This window comes from Muscardinus avellanarius, assembly GCF_963383645.1.
Source record: "Muscardinus avellanarius genome assembly, chromosome: 20".
Taxonomy (NCBI): domain Eukaryota; kingdom Metazoa; phylum Chordata; class Mammalia; order Rodentia; family Gliridae; genus Muscardinus; species Muscardinus avellanarius.
In genome coordinates this window covers 20,455,706-20,461,705 of record NC_137806.1, presented here as the reverse complement: position 1 = coordinate 20,461,705, position 6,000 = coordinate 20,455,706, and positions in this window count along the sequence as shown.

Sequence of the window (6,000 nt, the reverse complement as noted above, 5' to 3'; positions counted from 1 at the left end):
CTATTTTATATTTTTATTTAGAAACAGGGTCTCCTAAGCCAGCGCGCTCGGCTGGCTTCGAACCTGTGAGATCCTCCTGTCTCCGCCTCCCAAGCGCGGGGATTACAAGCGTGCGCCACCACGCCCGGCGGCATGCTGTATTTTAAAAAATTATTTTAAAATTCCGCCTCTATTTTACTTTTATCCAAATGCTGGGGCCAGTCATACAAAGTAAAAGGATGTACAGACTTATATATATATATATATATATATATATATATATATATATATATATATATATATATAGACATTGGGAGTCTTTTATTTATTTTGGTGGTACTGGGGGTGGAACCCGGGAGCCTTCTACTTCTGAGCTACACTCTCAGACCTATTTTATATTTCATTTGGAAACAGGGTCTCACTAAGTTGCTGAGAGCCACCACACCCAGCTGACAGTTGGAGTCTTTTAAAAAGAAAACTCTAGCTGGGTGTGGTGGCGCATGCTGAGACAGGAGGATCGCACAGGTTTGAAGCCAGCCTCAGCTACTGAGTGAGGCTGACAGCAACTTACTGAGATCCTTTTTCCAAATAAAGTATAAAATAGGTCTGGGAGTATAGCCCGGAGGTAGAAAAGCCCCTGAGTTCCACCCCCAGCCCCCCCCCCACACACACACAAACACTCAGCCCACGGAGTTGCTCGGATCCTTGTCTTCCTGCTAGAATGCTAGTTCCCTGCAGGTAAGAACCTTCCCCCCACTCCTGTGTCCCCAGTGCTTAGACTAGTGCCTACTATGCAGACTTGTGTCAATATATTTGTTTTTCCACATACGAGTCTGTGGTACTTTATGGTAGCTGGAGCTGACCTCCGAGATGAGGAGGATTTAAAGTTGAGCAGAGAATACTTCTGAGAACCATTTGCATTTAGTTGTACCAGAGCCCAAGGTGAATTCCTGTGGTTGGTTTCATACTATAGGATCCTTCTAATAATCTTTGTATTTAAGTAAATTAAAACTTGGTCTCATGTGCAACTAAATTACAACTGGATTCTACATGGTTGAAAATTTACCCCTGAATATATGAATACTTTAAGACCATTTTAGCTGGGTATGGTGGTGCATGCTTGTAATCCTAGTTACTCAGGGAGGCTTAGGCAGGCGGATCCCAAGTGTGAGGTCAGCCTGGGTAACTTAGCAAAACCCTGTCTCAAAGTAAAAATTTAAAAAAAGAAAGAAAATGGCACAGGATGTAGTTCAGTGGTAGAGTACTGGCTTAGCATGTGCGGGACCTTAGGTTTCATTCCCAGTACTACAAATAAATAAAACCATTTTAGAAGGGGTCCAAAGATGTATTTCATCTCTGGCTTTAAAATACCTTAGGTTTACATTATGAATATATTAAAGTTATATATATATGGTTAGAGTTAGGATATCTGGGGTCTACCTCTCCAAATTGTTGACTTTACCACTCTGGGACTGTTTCTTTCCTCTAATAAAGTTGTGCCTGCTAATCATAAAAATCCTGACATCAATTACTGACCTTATACTGAAAGGTACTGATTAAGTCACTGTACCTACCTCTCAGACTGATTTTGCAAAACAAGTGTTCTCCCAACACTAATCCTCTACACATACTAGGATTTACACCGATTGGATTGGCTGGTTGGATTTCTTGAGCTTTGGCTCCAAGAGCTGTTTCTCTTTTCTGTGCCCTGCCTCATGGTCCCCACCCCAAGTTTTCCCGCCTTATCCTTATTTGCTATTCTGGCCACTGTGTATGACCTACAACCTTTCTTCCGGTTGACTCCGACTTTTAAGTGAGTCAAGTCTTTAACAGGCCCACGTGCAGGCAGAGGCTCTCCTAGAGGTGCAGGGACTTCTCTTGAGACTGATCACAGGCTGCCCAGAGGCCTGCTCGGATCATCAGTCCTCAAAGGAGGATGAGAGCATCACAGGGAAGAAATCACATCTGTGAACATCTGCTCACCTTTGGTGGATCACTTGAAAAAGGAGGCCCAAAAGACTGACAAAGTTAAGAGAATCACAGGATTTTACAGGCTTTTCCCTTTACTTTTTAAACAAGCAAACGTGGCTGGCATAGGCTATTTTACATATGGATAATCTTTTGCCACCGGTAACTTTTGTTTATTTTAGTGCACTTTCTTTATGGTTTCCAAAACACATTACCTACCTGTGACTTTATTTTTAAACGAAGGGCAAATTACCACCACACAGCCAATTATCACACATTCTCTGCCCCGTTTATCATAATAAAGGGTGAATTTAAAATTATTTCTGTCTCTGTGCCATAATTTTAAACCCAGAAGTCATAAAAAGGTGATAAAAATTTGGAAGTCATTTTCCACAATGAAAGAAGAGTAAACAGCAGTGTAGTAGAAAGGCCAGCGGTGATTCTGGTGATAAGGGCTGGATGATAAGCTTCCCTTAAGTGAATGGAAGTTCTGAAATTGCTCAAAATGTAAACGCCTATTAAAATTCCTCCAATTTATGACTGGCCATTTGCTATGAACCGTGTACGCCTGTCTTGGAATTCACGTGGAGGCAGCAGTGGAAAGCCATGATGCCTGGAGCTCCTTGGACTCGCCTGCCTCGCGGTGCGTTTGCCAACTCTGCTGCACACGCTGCCTCCTCCAAACCGCACTGTGCCAACACTTTCCCTGTTAAATGGAGTTTAGACTATTCTAGAAACCTCTACTCCACTGGATAGCACAGGTGACTTTGTAACAATCCCAAAGGAAATCTAACCCAGGCACCCAAGAAGGTCATGACAGTATGGAGTCCTGACCCTACGGGCGAAGTGCCAAAGAAATCACCTGAGTATTTTACAAAGCTCAGAGATGACCTGGAAGATACTACATCATCTATTTGATAAAGTTTCCAAACCCAAACCAAAGAAAAGGAAACCACAGCAAACCTAAATTGCAACACTTTATTGCAGCATCGGCAAAGGTCAGATTTCTGAAGCTGGTGAAGACCGGGCAGCATTTCCAAGTGAAATGTGACAACTTTACAGGTTTAGTTTTTTATTTAAATCTACATGCAGAAACTGAAACATGGCAAAAGAAAAGTGTAAAATGGCTAGAAAAAAGATGTGATCAAGTTGCAGCATACAGATGTGCTCTTCAACTAAACTTACTAGGCCTACTGAAAAGCAAACAAGACACCCACCCTAAGAAATGAACACTGTCAGAATAGACTAAGAACCCGTGTTTCTATTTAGTGGGGGGAAAACAAAACAAAACAAAAAGAAACAAAAGCAAAATAAAAGCTCCGCTTGTTTCCACATTCTGTTAGAGACAGAGGCTGTACACCCATGAAGGTCAACACGCGTTCTGACACCTGCTGCCCTTCGCTGTTGTCTGTGACATGCTGACTGGCACGTTTTGTTTTCAATGGTACTTACAATGGGCTCGACTAGATCCCTGCTCTGTTCTTGGGCCGGCATCAGACTGTTCTAAGCCATCCGAATCACTGCTCTTTGTACTAATAGTCTGCACATTTTTCTTTTACTCTAATAGGCAACTGTATATCACTGACTGATGGATAAAACAGGTTTTTCTCCCTCATCCCTTGTTCCTCTTGAAACAAATCCCTAAACAAAGCCTTCCTGGGGTTATCTGGTATGTGGATGTCCTTCATCGTTTCGTTGTCCTGCATGTAAGTTTTCACTAGAAGATTTCACTGCCTGCGCTATACCTTTCTACTGCAGTCCTGGAGCCCCCAAATGTATCTTCTTCCAAGATGGGATGTTCAATTCAGAGACACTGTAACTCAAATCAAGTTTGAAACTCAAGTTCATTCCCCATCCCATTACCATCACAACGGTTCTTCTCCGGCTCAGTCACCGCCTCGCCACTCTCCTTGGTGGAACTGCTCAGTAGTCAGTGAGCCATCTCGCTTCTTGACTGCCACTCTCAAGAGAAGATTAACCCTCACGTGATTTCCATTACAAAAGGCCTTTCCGCCTTGTCTGGAAGCGTCGGCTTGTTCCGGTGTTGGCAGAGGCTGGTGTTTCTGCCTCATGGCCCCAGCCTGTCCCGGGTTTAGATTCGCAACTCTCTAGACCGACGTGCTGAGATGTGTCCGCTGCTCTCATTCAACTGCTGGAGGACTCCACTATCCACAACATCAGATACAGGACCTAATGAAATGACACGTGCTGCTGGGTCAACGCCTCCTGAAGGTACAAACAGGGCATGTTAGACGCCTTGCTGCTGCAGGCAAAGCCGGGCAGAGGGTGCGCCTCACACACCCGCCAGCATCCAGTGGCGTGCCGCGGCAAGGCTTTCTTGAGGGCAAGCCCTCAACTGGACCAGGACAAAGCAGGAGCAATTCTGACCATAACTGGCGTCTGTGTTTTTTTTTCTATGACTAATTTCTAAGATGCTAAGAATTCATGGTTTATTTGGAAACAGGGTGCTATTGCTTTATTAAGATGCGGCCATAGTGAGGAGGGTGGGCCCTGGATCCAGAATGACAACGAGACACACACAGGAAGAACACCAGCTGAGGATGAACGCAGAGATCAGGGAGAGGCACCTACAAGCCAAGGAGCACCCACACTTGCTAGTAAACCCCCGAACCCCCAAGCTAAAAGGGAGGCCTGAGCAGAGCTAGCCTCACGTCCTCAGAAGGAACCCTGGGCCTCAGACTTCCTGCCCATGGAACTGCAAAACAACCAGCTTCTTTTCACAGAGAAAGTTATCTGAGTAGAAACTTTCAAGGAATAAAATGCAAATAAGGAGCTGGGCGTGGTGGTGTACGCTTGTAATTCTAGTACTTGGGAGGCTGAGACAGGAGGATCCTGGTTCACGGACAGCCTCAGCTACTTAGTGAGGCCCTTTGCAACTCAGTGAGACCCTGTAACAAAATAAAAAATAGGGCTGAGGGTGTAGCTCAGTAGAATGCCCCTGGGTTCTATCCCCAGTACTGCATTAAAAAAATAAATAAATAAAGCAAATATGGAAGAATATACCCTTGGCTGTGTACATCTTTTTTTTTTTTTTTTTTTGGTGGTATTGGGGTTCCTGGAAGCCCATCTATCTCCGGGCTACACTCCCAGACCTATTTTTAAATTTTCATTTTGGAAACTCCTAAGCCAGCGTATGCGGCTGGCTTCAAACCTGCGCGATCCTCCTGTCTCCGCCTCCCAAGCGCAGGGCTTACAAGCGTGCGCCACCAAGCCCGGCGGCTGGGAACATCTTTAAAAAAACTCCTCCAAAGCCGGGCGTGGTGGCGCACGCTTGTAAGCTCCGCGCTTGGGAGGCTGAGACAGGAGGATCGCACAGGTTCGAAGCCAGCCTCTGCTGCTTAGTGAGGCTCTCAACAACTTAGTGAGACCCTGTTTCCAAATAAAATATAAAATAGGTCTGGGAGGTAGAAAGCCTCTGGGTTCCATCCCCGGTACCACCAACACCCCCCCCCAAAAAAAAAAACCAAAAAACACCACCAACAACAATAAAAACTCCTCCAAAACGGAAATGAATGAAAAATACCACTGAAACAATGAGAAGATATGAGAGTAACCCTGAAGTCAAGACAAAGCAACTGTCTAAAACAGAATACTGTAAATAAACGCACTGAATGGCAGGAAAAAATGCTTAACGTCTCTGGTAAGATACACCTGCAGGTGTCCCTTGACTGGTTGACAGGTAAACTAATCATCTGAGTGACCAACCAACTAAACCTCAAGGAGTGTTCATGCTACACACTGTACAGTGAGTGCATTCTAATAGGCTCTCCATAACGAGCACTATCACATACTGGGGTGGAACCCAGGGGCTTTCTACCTCCGGGCCGCACTCCCAGACCTATTTTATAGTTTATTTGGAAACAGGTCTCACTAAGTTGCTGAGAGCCTCACTAAGTAGCTGAGGCTGGCTTTGAGCCTGTGTGATCCTCCTGTCTCAGCCTCCCAAGCCCGGCTCAAAATGAATTTTTTATTTATTTTTTATTTATTATTATTATTTTTTTGGTGGTACTGGGGTTCCTGGAAGCCCTTCTA